The sequence below is a fragment of the Chrysochloris asiatica genome, unplaced genomic scaffold (genome assembly GCF_000296735.1).
Source record: "Chrysochloris asiatica unplaced genomic scaffold, ChrAsi1.0 scaffold00476, whole genome shotgun sequence".
Taxonomy (NCBI): Eukaryota; Metazoa; Chordata; class Mammalia; order Afrosoricida; family Chrysochloridae; genus Chrysochloris; species Chrysochloris asiatica.
In genome coordinates this window covers 468,576-487,956 of record NW_006408994.1, presented here as the reverse complement: position 1 = coordinate 487,956, position 19,381 = coordinate 468,576, and the positions used below count along the sequence as shown (strand labels likewise).

Here is a 19,381-nt window from a genome sequence, read left to right as displayed (position 1 = left end):
GATTCGTAAGATTCAATACTGAGTAATTGTTATCATGACTAATTGGGAATGTCACAATTGTAAAGGTAGAAGTTTTGTAACAAAAACAGGAGTGGTTAATCATACAGTCCAGAGACAGAGGACCCTAGGACCATCAAGGGAGAAGAGCACAAGCAGAATGCAGGACCTTATCCAGAGAAGCAGCGATGCCAGAGACAGAGGCAGAGATGAGGACATGGAGATGGGGAGCAGCTGAGGACTCTAGATTCATGGGAAGAGAGGGACTAAGAGCTCTTGGCCAGAAGGCAGACTTGCAGAATGTGCCCTTTGGAGTTGTAAATTATTATATATGATTGAGTGTTTTGTTTTGTTTGTTTGTTTAAAGTTAAAGTAGATAGAGAGAAATTCTGTTAACTGATGGTTCATGGAGGGGATTATAATCATTGTAATGAAACAAGATGTATGATTTGTTGAATGTAAAACTGATGATCTGCCTTGCACTTTCACTCAATCCGCAATAAAAACCTTAAAAACAAATCAAATTGAATTAAATACTTGTTTAGTTATTTTCCCCCCAGAATAAAGTACTATTAAAATGGAAATACGGAGCTAGTCTTGGTTTCATCAACTAAAAATCTATTTTTAAAGTGGGTTATTTTGTTTCCTGTTTTATTTTTGATGTTTTTTTTTTAGGTTTCCACATACATTTATCTTCCTTTTTGAACTGAAATTTTATACAAAGAAGTTGCAAAACATTATAATAAGAGTTCTTCCAGTAATCTTTCTAGGTCATCAGGATATGTGATATCTTAGAAAAATTTATGAGGAGAAAAGTACAGATTTAAGCCCTCTTTATTAACTTAGTTCCTGTTTTTATAAACCAGATTTTGAGGAGGTATTTTAAGAAGAGATCCCAGTGAAAGTCCAGACTAGAAAGTTTTTATGCTCCAAAATGAGTAAAGAACCTGAAAACATTTCTGCCTGTGTTAGAATTTGTATCCACAAACAGCACTAGTTCTAGCAGAGCAGGTAGTTCTGAGTCACTAGTAGTCGTTATTTACCATATATCATGTGCTTGTTGCATCGTGGCAGATTTCCTATTGCTGTGATGCTGGAAACTGTGCCTTGGGTGTTTCAGCTACCATCAGAGTCACCATGGTGGACAGGTTTCAGTAGAACTTTAAGTCAGATTTGGAAGAAAGCCCTGGTGACTTACTTCTGAAAATTAGCCAACAAAACCTCTATGGATAACAACAAAATATTTTCCAATATGGTGCTGGCAAATGAACCCTCCAAGTTGGAAGGTACTACACAGTGCCTGCAAAAATTGACTCAACTTGCTAATGGTAATGGTGATGGTGCCAGGCCTGACTAGATGTCACTCTGGTGTGCATGGAATCTCCATGTGTTGGAGCATATTCTATGGCAACCACCATTAATAACATAAGGTATGTTAAACTTGAAATGAACCCAGCTCAAAGTTTGCTTTTGTGCTAACTGCTTGTCTCTGAGAAAGCTGCATTCAATATCACCTGGATTCGCAGAGGTTTCTACTAGCAAACTTGCTCAAGTAAGCTAACTGCTAACAAAACAGGATTAAGAAACTCTCTGTGACCAGGACCACTGAATATTTCCAAAAGCTGAGCCATGGAATTGGTGGCATTTGTTGGAATCTGAGAAGAGAATCAGACTTATAAATATGGAGATTATAAGTGATGGCAATTGAAGTTAGGGCTGCAGCCAAGCAAGGTGAAGGACATCACCCAACTATCAGAAGATGCAAAATATTCCTGGCTCTGCCTCTGACAAAAGGCAGCGCCTTTGATATGTTTCTAGAAGGAGAGTGGTACATGTATGTGAACTACCATCTAGGACAAAGAGGATGTTTTAGAAATGTGTGTAGTGCCATGCTCTATCCCATTACCTGTGCCAGGGACTATGATAAACGTACGAGAGTGCTTCAATATTTGTGGGGAAATGAAAAGATAATGGATTTTTCCCACATACTTTTAGAAGACTCCTAGTAGTTTTCTTTCTTTGGGGTTCTTGATCTTTTGAAAAATCTTATGAAAGACACAAACCCTCTCCTTTCCCCCAAATATACATGCATTCAATTTAACTTATACTCATGCTCTGGACATCCTGTGTTGTACAAACGGTTAACACATCGAAAGGTTGAAGGTTCCAGTCCACCCAGAGGCCTCAGGAGAAAGCCTAACCCGTACATCCTAAAAGCTAACCACTGAAAACCCTGTGGAGCTCAGTTCTAATCTAAGAAACCTGGTGCCACCATGAGTTGGAATTGACTTGTTGATAACTGGTGAGTTTTCATGCATGCTCTATAGACAAGACACTCTTTGTAGTAGACTAGACAGAGTCCATCTTGACTGCCATAGCAGATTCACCAGAAAAAATGTAGATACTGGTGTCAAAGCTGAGCATTTGACCCTAAGCTCAGAGGCAATGGAGAAGACTTTGTGTTTTTGAGTGTGGACCAACAATGAAAATACTTTTATTTGGGGAGGAATCAATCACAAAAGCAGCATTTACAATCCAGATTACACAGTTTCCCCCCAACTTCTTGAATGGTTTTGGCTTTCACAGATCCCATTCACATACCTCGGGGTGACGGTGAGAATTTGATAGCACATATTCAGTCACTCACCTTCCCGGATCTATCTGTAGTAGATCTCACCAATACATCATGGCATTCTTTCCCACTGGGCTCAATATATTCCCAGCATCTTCACCAGGACGACTCCGTCACAGACATGCAGGATGAGACCTACACGTCTTCTTTAGATCCTCAGACCCCCAACCCTTTACATAGGACACACCTGACTAAAGTTTTCCCAGGGACAGTACTAAGGAATAAATTCAATTGGATGTATCCTAGAATATGGGGAAAAAATCTGTGTCTGTGTTTCATATTCCTTCCTTCCTTCCTTAGAGAGGCATAGGGGATTTTAGGACAATCAGAATAGGTTAGGAAGAGTTTGCTATAAGTTTTCTCCTTTACTGTCCCTCCAAGAACAGACACTGGAGGAAAGATAGGATAAGGAAGATGTGAGAGTTTTCAACTGCCCTGGGTGAATTCTTAGGTTTAATATTAAGAAGCCCATTTGTCTGAGGACACAAGCCACATTCTCTAGTCTTGTCTTATTCTTCATTTGCCTTATTCCATTGTCTTATTTTTCAATTGTTTATGACTCTGGGAGGGAAAAGTGTTGCTGATTATTGTGCCATCTCAAAAATCCTAAAAGGTAGGAAGAATGGGCTGCAGAGCATTCAGAGTAACTGTATGTTTAACCAGTTGTTGTTATTTTTGTTACATGCTGTCGAGTCGATCCTAACCCACAGTGACCCTGTTTAGGGTTTCTGAGGAGTGGCTGGTGAGCTTGAACCGCCAACCTTGCAGTTCAGATGGCTTTGCAGTCTGGTGCATTAACTAACAGCACCACACCAGGACTCCATTTAACCATTACATATGCTTTAATCAAATAGTAACATTACTGAATCCTAAAACTAGAAAGGCCCTTTCAAGTCATATTTGGCAACATCTTTTTCTGGACACAGATAACAGATTGTTGTTAGAGACCAAAGATCCTTAGCCAGATTCCATTTCCCCTTCCCAATAATGACTGTCAATCAATCCCAGAATAGCTACTTATTATACACACAGAATGGAGACTCATAAATTTGATGAAAATGAAAATTACACATTTCAGTTGTCAACATATCAAACCTATTTATCTCATTAGTTTAATGAACAAACAAATATTTTTTCAGTAATTTCAAAAATACATGAATTATAATATATAAAAAGCACAATTTTATTTTTAGTTCTTAGGAATGGCTGCTGAAGGGCACCTAAATATATTTTCACCTCTAAAATAAATAGGCTCTGATTGAAATTGCAAAGATGTTAATTTATGCATATATTTTTACTTTATTTTTATGTAATGACATTCTAATGTATTTTAAGAGATAACTTTATTGTGTACTTCACTGAAAAACTAAAGGAACTTTCAAAAGTAGCATATTTAAATTTTGACTGATTTCACTTAGAATACATGAATTTCTTGATCTTATGTAACTGAAGAAGAGCACGGTTCAAAAATATTTTATTGAAATATTAAAGCTAGCAAAATGATAGTTTTCATATGAATTAATAGATTTTTCAATGTTATACCTAATGAGGAATTTACCCAGGGTAATCTCATTGGGCACATTTAATTAAAGTGCAGATGGTTTTCTCATATGCAGACAAAAGAGCATTGATCTGAAAGTGGAGGAAATCTCACAGTAAGGTCTCAACGATTCCTAATCAAAAGCTGTTGAAGGCAGAATGAGTCTATATATTGCATGCTGAACTCAGAATAGATAAGACATGTTAAAAATGTTTTATTTAAAGGCAATAGTGAATACAAAGGAAAAGAATGGGTGATTGTATTTTCTACCACCTTTGGATTTGAATTTGGCATAATACATTAAGTGTGCTGTATCTGTCTCCCATTTATCCTTACTTCATCTGAGAACACTCATTCATGGAGAATACGTTGTACACTAGGAGAGAAGGATTTATTTTACCACTATTTAAAGACTTCAAAGACCCATTTCATCACTTATAAAAGCTCTTTTTAAATATTAAACATGACATTGACTTAGTGAAGCTGGCAGCATTTCATACCCCACAGATTTTTCTATGTCTTTTACCATAAGAACCAAAGCAAGTAAAAATTACTTACTTCTATGGAATCATGCAGCTCTATGAACCCTAGAAAGATTGCTATATTTTCTTGTCTCTTATCTTTGGGCAAGCACAGATTTAGCCCAGAAGGCAATGCATCAATATAATCAAACAGTTAAACCGGTGTCTGGGAGATTTATCAGGTACTTTGAATAACTCTAAGAAAGGAGAGCAGGGACAGGGAGTAAGGCTCAGCAAGTTGAGTTGGGAGGTTGTTGAGTAACAAACACTGCAAGTGTCAGATGTAAGAGAGGAGTGGATGATTCCCTGCTAACTGCTGAGATTCCCTGGAAGCATGGCAGTTAGTAGGTGGGGGGCAGCAGGCCGAAGTTAAATATAAAAATAATAAAATACTAGTTGCCATAGACTCAATTCTAACTAATGACATGTGTCAAAGTATAGCAGTGCTCCCCATAGGGTTTTCAATGCCCGATCTTTTGAAAGAAGATCTTCAGGCCTTTATTTCACGGTGCCCTGGGTGGACTTGAACAGACAACCTTTTTTTTTGGGGGGGTGGGGGGAGGTTTAGTCTAGCGTGTTAACTGTGTGCTGTTGTCGTTAAGTGCCATCGAGTCAGTTCTGACCCACAGTGACCCTGCATAGGGTTTCCGAGGAGCAGCTGGTGAGCTTGAACCGTCAACCTTGCAGTTCAAATGGCTTTGCAGTCTGGCGCATTAATCCACAGCGCCACACCAGGACTCTACCTAGTTATTGTGGTGGTGGTGGTGGCTAGGTGCTGCCAAGTTGGTTCTGACTTGGAGCGACCCTCTGCATTCTAGAAACATGTAGAGTAACAGGGAAGGTTTTGCAGGAGAGAAACAGAGAACACAAATTATTTAAAAATTTGGAAAGCCAAAGTATTGTTGTAACTTGGTCTTGATGCAAAGTGTGAAGTAGAGTCTCCCATGACCAAATGCCAGTTCCTTTCTATTCTGCAGGGAGTAGAACAAGTAGTGGCTTCGAAGGGACAGGCGTTTGAAAAGGTGAGAGGAGAAGATGGAGAATGGACTTTTCTTTCCATTCTGAGGTGGAGTAGATTGCATCCACCCAAGAGCAGAAGCCCATGCTGTGCATAATAGATTTTCTACAGCTCTGGACTTTGTTGCAGCTTTTAGTCCTGTCTTTCACCAGGAGCTCAATGCCTCTGGGGTATTGTCTTCTCCAGTCCATTAGCCCCTTTACTTCTTCTGAGTCCCAACCTGACCACATTTTCTGGAAGTGGCACATTTCCAGCCATTCTTCAAGGTGATCTGTTGACAACATGGTTAAAAAAAATACAAATACAAAAAATATGTTTGGAGGAGACATGTTGGAGCAAGATGGTCAGACATGTGGGCACCTCTTAGAACTTGCTGGCCTGCTCATTGCTGCCTGTTTTTTTGTATGGTAACTTTATCTGCATAGTGCACAACCATTGTTCCTGAGGCCATTTCTCAGACCTATCACTCTTGCTTCAAAGGAAGTGTTTCTATACTCTGCCAGATAGATTGTTGTTGTTGTTAAGTGCCATTGAGTTAGTTCCAACTCATAGCAACCCTGGATAGGGTTTCCAAGGAGCTGTTGGTGGATTTGAACTGCTGACCTTGTGGTTCACAGTCCAGTGCTGATCTTATAGTACCACATAATTGTTGTTGTTAAGTGCCATCAAGTCATTCTGACCCATAGCGACCCCATATAGGGTTTCTGAGGAGTGGCTGGTGAGCTTGAACTTTGTGGTTCAAACTGACTTTGTAGTTCAGTGTATTAACCCGTAGTGTCACACCAGAGTGAGAATCCTAAACCCATTTTGAGTGTTCACATAAGTTCACCCTCTGTTGTGAGTTCTTTCTGGCCACTAACTGGCAATGTATTGCTCTCACACAGAGTGCTTCTGAAAGTGGATTTAACTACCTTTCCCACTGGCCATTTTAGAGAGGGGCAGTTTCACTCTCACGGACTTGCCTGGGTGTGCCCTGAAAGGAAATTGAAGTACCAAGGTCATATGGTCATGAGTCATACCCCAACCAAGGTGATCAGAGGGCCCCAGAACCAATCCTGTAAACTTTAAAAATCTGCAATACATGTGGTTGTTGTTAGGTGCCCTTGAGTCGGTTTCAACACATGGTGACCCTATACACAACTGAACGAAACACTGCCTAGTCCTGCAGCGTCCTATCAATTCTTGTTGTTGTTGCCACTGCATCAATTCATCTGGTTGAGGGTCTTGCTCTTTTTCTCTGTCTACTTTATACTTGGCCCCCAAATTCTTGTGTGGCACTGTGGGTTAATGTGCTAGACTGAAATGTTGGTTTGAATGCAAGGTTGGTGGTTCAAGCTCACCAGCTGCCCCTTGGAAACCCTATACAGGGTTGCTATGGGTTAGAACCGACTCTATGGCACTTAAGAATAACAATAACTTTACCCTTGCTAGGAAACCCTATGGAGTCCTGGTGCAGTCCTGTAGGATAAGTACTAGACTGCTAATCCCAAGGTCAGCAGTTCAAACCGATTACCCATCAGTATAAGTCAGAACCTAATCGATGGCAATTAATGATGATGACCATTTTACTAAGCATGATGCCATTTTCCAAGGATTGGTCCCTCCTAACAACATGGTGTGGTGCTGTGGATTAATGCAATGAACTACAAAGTGGGTTTGAACCACAAGTTTGGTGGTTCAAGCTCCCCAGCTGATCCTTGGAAACCCTATACAGCATCACTATGGGTTGGAACAGACTCAATGACATTTAGCAACAGCAACAACAATATATCCAAAGTATGAGATGAAGTCTCTTCATTCTAGACTCTAAGGAGTATTCTGGTTATAGTTCTTCCAAAACATATTTGTTTTTCCTATCATCCATGGTACTTTCAATATTCATTGCCAGCACCGTAAGTCAAATGCATCAATTCTTCTATGGTCTTTAATCATTGTTCAACTTTTGCATGCATATGAGATCATTGAAAACACCATGACCTTAGTCCTCAAAGTGATATCTTTGCCCTTTAACACTTTAAAAAGGTCTTGTGCAGTAGATTTGTCCAATAAAATATTTTGTTCAATTTTTTTGACTGCAGTTACCATAAGGGTTGATTATTGTTGGTATTATTGTTAAGTGCCGTGGAGTCGGTTCCAACCCATAGCGACCCTGAAAAGGGTTTCTGAGGCTGTCAATCTTTATGGGAGCAGAAAGCCTCATCTTTCTCCCATGGAGCAGCTGGTAGTTTCAAACTGCTGCCCTTGCGGTTAGCAGCCCGATTTGTAACCACTATGCTACCAGATCTCCTTAAGGGTTGATTATAGGTCCAAACAAAATGAAGTCTTTGACAACTTCACTCTTTTCTCCATTTATCATGATGATATTTTGGGGTGAAGTTGTGAAGATTTTCATTTTCCTTACATTGAGGTGTAATCCATATTATCAGTAAGTATTTCAAATCCTCTTTGCTTACGCAGGGTTGTATCATCTGCATATCACAGGTTGATAACTCTTCTTCTAACCCTGATGCCATGTTCTTCTTCATATAATCCAACCTCTGACGTTATTTCCTCTGCCTGCAGATTGAATAAGTATAGTGAAAGGATACAACCTTAACACACACTTTTTCTGATTGTTAACCATTCAGTATCCCTCTTGGTGTATGTACAGGTTCCTCATGAAACACAGTAAGTGTCCTAGACTTCACATTCTTCTCCGTTATCCATAATGTGTTATGATCCACAAAGTTGAATGTTTTTGCATAGTCAATAAAACACAAGTAAACATCTTTCTGGTATTCTCTGCTTGTATCCAAGATTCATCTGACATCAGCAATGATATCCCTCTTTTCATGTACTTGTCTGAATCAGGACTGAATTTCTGGCAGCTCCCTGCCCATGGATTGTTGGAATCATTTTTGTATTATATTCAGCAAAATTTTACTTGCATGTGATATTAACGATATTGTTTCATAATTTCTATATTCCGCCAGATCATCTTTCTTTGGAATAGGCACAAAATGAGTCTCTTTCCATTCAGTTGGCCAGGATGCTGTCTTTCAAATTTCTTGGTATAGACAAGTGAGTGCCTTCAGTGCTGCATCACTTTGTTGAAAGGTTTCTGTTTGTATTCTATTAGTTCTTGGAGTCTTGTTTTTCACCAATGCATTCAGAGCAGCTTGGACTTCTTCCTACAATATCATCTGTTCTTGATCATATGGTACTTCTTGATGTGGTTGAACAATGACCAATTCTTTTTGGTACAGTGGCTCTGTATTTCTTTTGATGCTTCCTGCATTATTCAGTACTTTGCTCATATAGTACATATTCAGCTATGGTCTCTTTCCTACATCCATAGTTCCATCTGAGAGTGATGAACTGATCTGCTGCCAATCATAATTTCCTAATGAATTTCTTTTGTTTTCCATCTTCTATAAATAGTCACATGACTTTGAATCCTTTGGACACCATTATGGCCCCATGCTAATGGATTTCCACATCTGTATGATTTGTCTTTATCTTAAGACTTAATATAAGTGTCTTTATAAGTGCTCAAGAGTAAACAGGCAAGACAATCTAGGTATGCATGACAACCAAAATGAATTTAACATTTCAATCCAATGTTATTGGACACTGGGCTCAGTTGTGGTAAACAGATAAATAAACATGACTTTGCTTTCATGAGTAGAGGAAAAAAGTTCTAAAGGAGATGAGGAAGCTAAATACATTTTTAAAAAATGCTATTTTAATTTTAATGTATTTTGAAATTGCTAATATTGTGTATAATAATTTTTAAAAAGTTTTTATGAATTGAGTGCACCCATCTGTCCAGATATCCCCCCAGCTGTCAGCACACAGCCCCTCTCCCTCCCTGAGTCCAAAGTCCCCATCTCTAGAATCACTGCTTCTCTGGATAGGGTCCCGCACTCCACTCTTCTCCCTCAATGGCCCCAGGGATGGAGCAGCTGGGGACTTTAGACCCAGAGAGGGAGAGGGGCTGTGTGCTGATGACCGGGGAAGTGGCAGGCTTGTAGTGTATACCCTTTGGTTGGTTGATGATGCATGGAGGGGATTGTAACCATGCAGTGAAATGATATACGATAGAATGAATATAAAACTAATGTTCTCCCATATAAACTATCACATAATTCACAATAAACATAAAAAAAAAAATGGCAAGTGTATGTTAGAATCTTGGTGTGGTGCTGTGGGTTAATGCTTTGACTGCAAAGCTGGCTTGAACCACAAGGTTGGTGGTTCAAGCTCGTCAGGTGCTCTTTGTGAACCATATATATACAGGGTATATATACAGGGTCACAATAAGTCAGAACCAAATTGATAACACTTAACAACAATTTTGAGTGTATGTTTGCATGATTCATTTATTATATAAATATAAACACAAGGCTGGTTCCTATGAGTTGAAGGTTAAGGATATCCCCACTTTTCTAACAGGTTATACCATTCCATACTCATTGATAACGATCACCACTTCTCCCTTCCCTCAATTCCCAGGGTTCTGCAACACACTGTAACTGTCAAAAGTAATGGTTCACAAAACTGTGGAGGCTGACAAGTTCCAACTCTGTACTTTAGAAATCAATCTGGAGGACTCACATAATCTCATGACCTGAGGAAAGCAAATCAGCAGGTCGTGTCACAGACTGTTGTGGAAACTGGTGAATCAGGTCAGGTGATGAACTGAAAGTCCCACAAACTGGAGGTCAGACATAATGAGCCAGATACAAGAAAGCAGTCTTTTTTTTTTTTTTTTTTTATTGTGGATTGAGTTAAAGTATACAGGGCAAATCATCAGTTTTACATTCAACAAATCATACACCTTGTTTCATTACAACGATTATAATCCCCTCCATGTACCATCAATTAACAGTATTTCTCTCTATTCACTTTAGCTCTTCTTTTTTTTTTTTTTAAACACTCAGGCATATATACTTTATAACACCAAACTGCCTGTTTTGCAAATCTGCCTCCCGGCCAACATCTCTTAGTGCCTCTCTTCCCATGAATCTAGAGTCCTCAGCTGCTCCCTCTCTTCATGTCCCCATATCTGCCTCCATCTCTGGTGTCACTGTATCTCTGGATAAGGTCTCACATTCTGCTTGTGCTTTTCTCCCTTGATGGTCCTAGGGTCCTTTGTTTCTGGTCCTTTGTTCTGGTCCTTTGTTTGTACTCCACCATTTTCTTTATAAAATGAATACCTTTACAATTGTGACAGTCGCAATTAGTCATGGTAACAACTACTCACTATTGAATCATTAAGAATCTTATTCTCATCTCATTTTACCATACCCATATAGACAAGATAAAAACTAATCAGTGGGGACACATTCTTCCCCTACACAGTCTTAAACTAAACTCCCTCTTGAAACCTTGTAAGCCAGTCACTTCGTGCCTTGATAGCCCCCTCATTTTAGGTAGACAATGTCTAAGTTGTCTGTCCCTATCTACCCTGTGTACAGAGGGGAGAGCTTTCATACTTAATGTGAAGACTCCTTTCCTCTCTGTTGGTATTTAGAGTTACTACCTCTATGAGTATAGGTCAGGTTCATCAAATTGTAGCAATTTACCCTTGTTTCCTTTATCAAAAATTGTTTTTTTTTTTTCTTTTTTTAATCTTCCTCTAGTCGAGTTCTGATTATCAAACCATCGAGGCTAGGTCAAAGGGGTACTGTCTACAACTTTGGGTGTTCTTGTGTGCCTCCTTTTACTTCATAGAAGCTGGATGCTTCACTCTCAGCTCTAGCCCTCTGTGGCTATGTCCTTGTCCATGGGCTCAGGTGTCTTTAGGTATCACCACACTTTGTACCAACCAGCCCTTCCTTTTCTCTCTCTCATCTCCAGGTCAATGTGAGTCTATGGACCGTGGTTGAACTCAGCTCATTTCTTCATCACTGCTCCTCCCCTTCTTCCATTCACCAGTATATCAATGTGGTCGCCAGCAAGTTTACATGGTTGCTCATGTCTTCCCTTTGAGTTTCAGTCTTAGAGGGGGGTTTGTCCTGAAAGAACTTGATTGCTTGCCTTGATGGCTTCCCGACAAACAACTTGCTTATTCTTGTAGTAGCCAGTCATATTGCCATTTTTGTTTTGGGGTTTCCTGCAGATCTTTCTTTGAAGATGTGTCTTCTGTCACTCTAGCTGTCCCAGGCTAGTCTGCTTGTCCTTTCTAGTGGGAATGTCTCACCTCAGAAGGTTCTGGATGGGCCTCAGGATTCCACCTAAGGTCCTATACACTACAAAGGCTCTGCAAGAGGTCTGTTTCACTGGGCAAGTTCTAGAACCCCTTTTAGGTATTCTAATCAGTTATAGGCTGAAGACGGGTTTTCTGAAATCATGTTTCCTGACATTCCTTTATATCTCACTCAAGTGTCCATTTTATGATAGTAGGCAAGGGAAACCAATATACATAAGACAGTTGAGCATCTTAGTATTTTTTCCCCTCTTCAAACTATGCCTTGATCCCTATATCATAGAGCCCTGCTGTTCCAGGGTTGAGCATGCATCACTCTTTTCCTCTGTCCTATTTAGCCCATGCAAACCTGTCTCAATGTTCTCCTGTGTACTGTACTCTTTTACTCCCTCCTCCTTCTTGTATTGCCCTCCCAACACCTGAACTACAATTGTGTCTGCCACTACCCTATGCTCTACCATTGCCTCCCTCCACCTCCCCCTAAACCGCCTCTCCAACCCCACTATTGTGGTTACCTTATATTCCATTAGCTTTTCTCTCCATTTAAGACAGTCTATTTTATCCTGTAATCTACCTGACCTTCTCACCACCTGGATCTCTGTTCCTATGTGTTTACCTTCTTTCACATTGCAATTGTTTTGATCATAGACTGACCTCCCAGATCCTCTGAATTTGTTCTTATAGTTCTGTTCTTTACTCTTCCATTTGTCGACTGAGTTCTGGGTGGTGCTGCCATGTTTGCCATTCTCTGGTTGTTGTCTGTTCTTGGTTCTCAGTCCACAGAACTCCCTTTAGGATGTTTTTCATCACAGGGTTGGCTTTGGCAAAATCCCTTAGCTTCTGTTTATCCTGGAATGTTTTGATTACACCATTGTGTTTGACTGACAGCTTTGTTGTGTAGAAGATTCTTGGTTGGCAGTTTTTTTCCTTCAGGGTTTTATATATGTTTTCCCATTGCCTTCTTGCCTGCATGGTTGCTGTTGAGAGATCCGGGCTTAATCTGATTTGCTTGCCTTTGTACGTTGCACTTCTCTTTTCCCTAGATGCTTTTGGTATTCTGTCCTTATCTTTGATTTTGGAGAGGTTGATTATTATATGTCTTGTTGATTTTCTTTTAGAGTCTGTCCTTCCTGGGGTTCATTGAGCTTCTTAAATGCTTATATTTTTGCTTTTCAGGATTTTAGGAAAATTTTCTTCCAACAACTTTTCAACTGTCTTCCCTGTGCACTTGTGTGATTCTTCCTGTTCCAGAATGCCAATAATTCTTAAGTTATTCCTCTTCATGTTGTCCAACATGACTCTTAGACCTTCTTCAGATTTTTTAAATCATTTTTTTGCTTGCTCTTCTATCTTAGTAGTATTGAGAGATTTGTCTTCCAGCTCACTAGTGCTGCCTTCCATCTCTTTGATTCTGCTCCTTTGCCCTTTCAGTGTATTGTCCATTTCTGGTATCCTATTATTAATCATTTTGACCTCTTTTTGTAGATTTTAAATTATTTTCAATGCTGTATCTGTCTTATTTGATTGTTCCTGTAGCACTTTCCTGACGTATTCCTTGTTTGTCTCAACTCCATTGTAAAGTGTTTTGATGTCTTTTATAATCATTTTTCTGAATTTCTTCTCAGGCATTTCCAAAGCCTGCCCTCCTTCCAGTGTGGAGTGTAGGTCTACTTACACTCATTTGCCTCAGTCACTTTATCTCGTTTCTGGACATGTGCTGATATGGTCATCTGTTTCTATTTCTTCGGCCTATTCAGTAGTTAGCTGTGGCCTTAATACTTAGATGGGTGTATGTTTTGGGATTTTTTATGATTTCTGATTGCCTTCTGGTAGATGTGGTCAGGAGATGGGTTTCCTTTTTCACTCTTCTTATTATTCGACTCAGAGTTGCAGGTGTTGGCTGCCTACCTGGTATATGGTACCTGGTATTGGTTCTTATCTGTTTTGTGGGATTTTATAGGATATGATTATAGCTTGACTATATGACAACAATTTCTGTCTCTTCTTGATTAATGCAGGGAGAGAATTAGCCCCCTAAAAGTAAAGAGGGCACCAAAAAACAAAGTATTAGTAAAAAATAAAAAAGACAGTTTGGATGTTGTAGTCTATAATCACAGAAAAGAAAGAAGAGAAAAAACAAAATTTGTAGCCTAATATGAGTATGATTTTAATGTCTTCTTTATGCTTCTTACCTTCAAAGCCACCTGAGAAATTTCAAGATTCCACTGTTGGTCGTTATGCTGTAACTCAGGATTTAATATTTGGCCTGATACCTTTTTAGTCTGCCTGTCCCCATCCACAACCTCTGTTCAGTCATGTTTCCTAGTGATAAATAGTTCAGGGTCAGCTCAGGCTGTTTTGCACTGCCATTTGGTTTTAAGTGGAAACTATCCCTTTAAATTTTGAGGAGATCGGAGCACATGTGTAATAGAACACTCTGGGGGTGGGGGTGGGGTGGCCACTTGCTCTAGTACCCCCTCTAGTCACCAGAATGGATGTGTGCAGACAGCAAGAGACCAATGAACAGATACAAAAAAACCAAAAAACAAAACTACACCTTTATCTCTGCAGTTCTATGAGGCGTCCATAGCTGCTCTGATCCTTCCCCTACTTGGTCTCACCCAAGATGGCTGCTCTGGAGCAGCTGAGCACCTTGGGTTAGAAAGCACTGGATTTCTTCCTCCTCCTACAAATTCCGCTGACTCTAAGCCTTCCAACTTTCTAAATATTCCTTTATAGGTGGTTCAGAGTTCTGGGACCATTCCCTGAATCTGCTTGGTCTGGTATTCTGTGTTGTTGCTCACAGAGGTCCTCACTGCACTTCTACCCTATCCTCCATCTTGTGTCTTCTCTCATGTCATGAATTTTTAGCAAAGTGAGAAACCCTCTGGGGTTTGTGGTTCCCCATACAACATCTGGAATCCTGGTGTGGTGCTGTGGGATAAAGCACTGTACCACAAGTTCAATTTGAACCACAAGGTCAGTGGCTCAAAGAAAGCAGTCTTATACATTGGAATCAGACTATGCCCAAAGTAAAACTAAGGTTGGTGACTTGAGTCACACCAAGCCACTCAAGTTGAGGGCATATTTAATACTTAGTTCCATTGTAATTTTTACTCAGTGTAGTGCTTATGAGTCAGGTTGCTAAATTTAAGGTCAGCAGTTCAAAACTTCCAACCATTCCACTGGAGATATATGAGGCTTTCTGCATGTGTAAATATTTACAGCCTTGGAAACCCTATGCAGGGTCACTATGAGTTGGAACCAACCCTATGGCACACCATCACCACCACCATCAATTTTTACTCCTTAGAAACTCATTTCAAAATGTTTTCCTAATCACAACCATAGAGGATAGGATATGTTCCAAAATGGATAATTTTGGCTAGAAGGGCCAATAATCCTAAATAATTAGCAGCCTTGCAATGTTAAACGTTATAAAGTATGCCAAACAGTTTCCTAAAGATTTTGCATCATTTTATAGTCCTAACATCAGTGTTCTATAACAATCCCAGTGGCTCCAAGTCTTTGCCAACATTTAATAATGTCAGTCTTTTGCATTAGCTATTCCAGCAAGAGTGTATTGGTATCATTGTGGCTTTAATTTGCATTTTCTTGATGATTGATATGCCAAACATTTTTTCATTTTTCCCGTGGTTGGGGCTGTAGGTTAAGGCACTGGACTGCTAACCTCAAGGCCGGGGATTCAAATCAACCATCCACTCCCTGAAAACCGTATACAGGGTCACTATGAGTTGGAATGAACTCGATGGCTCTGAAAAATAATAACAACATTGGCACGTTACTATATCTTCTTTAGTGATGTTGTTGTTGTTGTTGAGTGCTGTCAAGTTGACTCATAGCGACCCTATATGGGGTTTCTGATTCATAGCGACCCTATATGGGGTTTCCAAGGAATGACTGGTGGATTTGAATCACTGACCTCATGTTTATAAGTCCTTGCTTATCCTATAGCCTCACACCAGGACTCCAAGGAAGATTTGGAGAATTTCAAAAACAAATTTAATACAGGTCAGCTCAGAAGGTTATGGCACCAATTTTGGGGACTCCAAGGGGTAATTTTGATAGGCTTCAAGGGCATCAGACAATTACAGGGATGCAAAACTGCTGTTTTGACATAGTGTAAGTTGAAGAGTGCAGAAATCTTCGGGAAGAGGTTAGAGAGATATATACACTGCCTTCAGAAGTGTATATAGATCTAGATAGAAGATCTGTCAAGAAACAATAGCTTCACATTCTGATATTATTGTTTAATGAAAGTTTTTATGACTTTGAAGCACCATTTACTTACCCTCATAACTGTAGATATGCTTCTGCACTCTATTATTTTCCATTGATTTATGTATTTTCCCTTATGCTAATAGCACACTGTCTTGGCTACTTTAGCCTTATTGTTGTTGGGTGCCATCGAGTTGGCACCAACTCATAGCAACCCTATATACAACAAAATGAAACACTGCTCAGTCCTGGTCTAACCTCACAATCATTGCTATGCCTTAGTCCATCACTTCTGCCACTGTGCCAATCCATCTTATTGGGGGTCTTCCTCTTTTTCTCTGATCCTCCACTTTACCAAACATGATATCCTTCTCCAGTGACTGCTTCCTCCTGATAATATGTCTGAAGTATAAAAGAAGAAATCTGGCCATCCTGGCTTCCAAGGATCACTCTGGTTGTACTTCTAACACAAATCTGTTTGTTGTTTTGTCAGTCTATGGTACCTTCAGTATTCTCCTACAACACCATAACTCAAATGTATCAGTTTTTCTATGGTCTTCTTTATTCACTATCCAACTTTCATATGCATATGAGGTTATTAAAAAAAAACATGGCTTGGGTCAGGTGTCCCTCAGTCCTCAAACTGATATCTTTGCTCTTATATACTTTAAAGAGGTCTTGTATAGCAGATTTGCCTAAGGCAATTTGATTTCTTGACTGCTGCCTCTATGAGTGCTGATGGTTGATCTGAGCAAAATGAAGTCTTTGGCAACTTCATTCTTTCTTCCATTTATATGGATATTGTCTATTGGTCCAGTTGTGAGAATTTTTGTTTTCTTTACATACAGACGGCTGTGGTTTTTTATTTTCATCAGCAGGTATCTCAAGTCCTCTTCACTTTCAGAAAGCAAGGTTGTATCATTTGTACCTTACAGGCTGTTAAATCTTCCTCCAATCCTGATGCCACACTTTTCTTCACACATAATCCAGTTTCTCAGATTATTTGCTCAGCACACAGATTGAGTAACTATGGAGAAAGAACACAACCTTGGCACATACCTTTCCTAATTTTAAACCATTTGGTGTTCCCTTGTTCTGTTCAAACAACTGCCTCTTGGTCTATGTACAGATTTCTCATTTGTAAAATTATGTGTTCCAGAATACTCATACTTCTCAATGTTGTCCATAGCTTGTCATGATCCACACAATCGAAAGCCTTTGCATAGTCACCAAAGCACAGTTAAATATCTTTCTGGTATTCTCTGTCCTCAGCCAAGATCCACCTGATGCCAGCAATGACATCCCTCATTTCATGTCCTCCTCTAAATCTGACTTGAACCTCTGGAAGTTCTCTGCCAATGTATGGTTGCAGCTGTTTTTGGATTATCTTTAGTAAAACTTTACTCACATGGGATATCAAAGATATTGTCTGCTGATTTCTACATCCTGTTTGGTCACTTTTTTATGGAATCAGCACAAAGACGCATTTCCTGTAGTCAGCAGGCCAGGCAGCTGTCCTCCAAATTTCTTAGCATAGTAAGTTGCCTTATAGTAAATTAAAAATCAGGAATGTAAGTTCTATAGCTTTATTCATTATTTTTTTCCAAATTTGCCTTGATGTTTCATGTTTGCACTTCCATATATTATTTAGAATTAGCTTGTCAGTTTCTATATCAAAGTCTGTTTAGATCTGGATTGAGAAAACCTTGATCAGCACTGTTAAAGCGAAATATAATGCACGCCATTGATACTTGTTACATTTGATAAACTGTGGTTTTGTTTTGTTTTGAATAGATCCCTTTAACAGGTTGAGGAAGTTTCCTTCTAGTCCTAATTTGCTTAGAATTTTAATCATAAGTGGGTGTTGAACTTTGCCAAATGATTTTTTTTTTTTCTATTGATGGCTTTTACTCTCAAATATGCTCATATGGTGAGTTATACTGATTGATTTTCTAATGCTAAATGAATCTTGAATTCTTGCAGTAAACTCTACTTGGTCAATGTGTTGTCAGTTTATATTTTGTGGGATTCAATATGTTAATATTTTGTTAGTGATTTTGTGTCTATGTTTATTAAAAAATTCGTCTGTAATTTTCTTTTCTGTAATATCTTTGTCTGGTTTTGGAATCAAAGTAATAATGGCCTCACTAAATGAGTTGAAACTTTGTTCTCCTCTAATTCTAAAAATTTGTATGTATGTGTGGGGGATACTATTATTTCTTACATTAACAGCTTATCGAATTCATTAGTGAATTTGATAAACTGTTACTCTAGGATGGTTTTCATAGTGATATTTATAACTATATGAGGTTTAGTCAAAAATGATCTGTACTCTGACTATAAAACTTATTTTGATCGACTTTTAAAAAAGAAAAATGCATAATTTTTTACATAATCATCTTGCTTTTCAATATGCTTTGTCCATCTGTGAAAACGCTTTTGTATTCCCTTATTAAAAAAATTTTTAGGCTGAACTTCAAGCCACAAATGCACCACTGTTTTCACTTCTTCATCACTTCAAGGTGAATTTTCATCCTTGAGGTGCTGCTTTCAGGGGACTAAGCATGTGAAGTCAGATGGAACAAGATCAGGATTATAGAGAGGATGCTTTAATACCTCAAAACTAAGTTTTTGAAGAGTGACAACAGTATGGACAGAGGTTGCAGACTTGCATTGTCATACAAGCCCTTGAGTAGCAAGCCTCTGTGTTTAGTTCAAAGTTTAGGCTTCAGCTTTTCAGTGAGCATCAGGATGTCGGAAACCAGATGAATATTTGATCAGTCACCTTACCCCCTAGCTTTCCTGTGGTCTTAACAGACACTAAAACCAGGTCTATCAAGGACCCCCACTACTTCTGGATTAATTGTGCTGGATGTAAATAACACGAAAACCAATAAGAATTTCATCTAGGGCCAGGAACTCTGCTATCACAACCCTTCCACAACTACATCATGAGCTCCTTAAATTGCAGGAGCTCCCTAGAGATTTCTCCTCTTTAGGACCAACTGTTTTTTTTTTTGACAAGTACAGCAACCTCACAATGCCCTGGAGACAACAGAAAATTTTAGCTCACATGAATAAACAAGATAGAATAGCTCAAACAAATGACCACAGTGCAGAGACAGAAAACATTTCTGAGGAAAATAAGGTAATAGAAGTAAAGTGAAAAATAATTCAGAAGAATGATATTTTGATACCTTTAACAGAGTGACAGAAAGATTGAGGAAAGGAAGGAGAACACAGA

At 39.1% G+C, this 19,381-nt stretch overlaps 1 pseudogene; it reads left to right on the top strand.

The window, feature by feature from the left end:
* The first annotated feature begins 1,694 nt into the window (after positions 1-1,694).
* LOC102828925 overlaps positions 1,695-19,381 on the top strand; it is a 190,744-nt pseudogene continuing 173,057 nt past the window's right edge.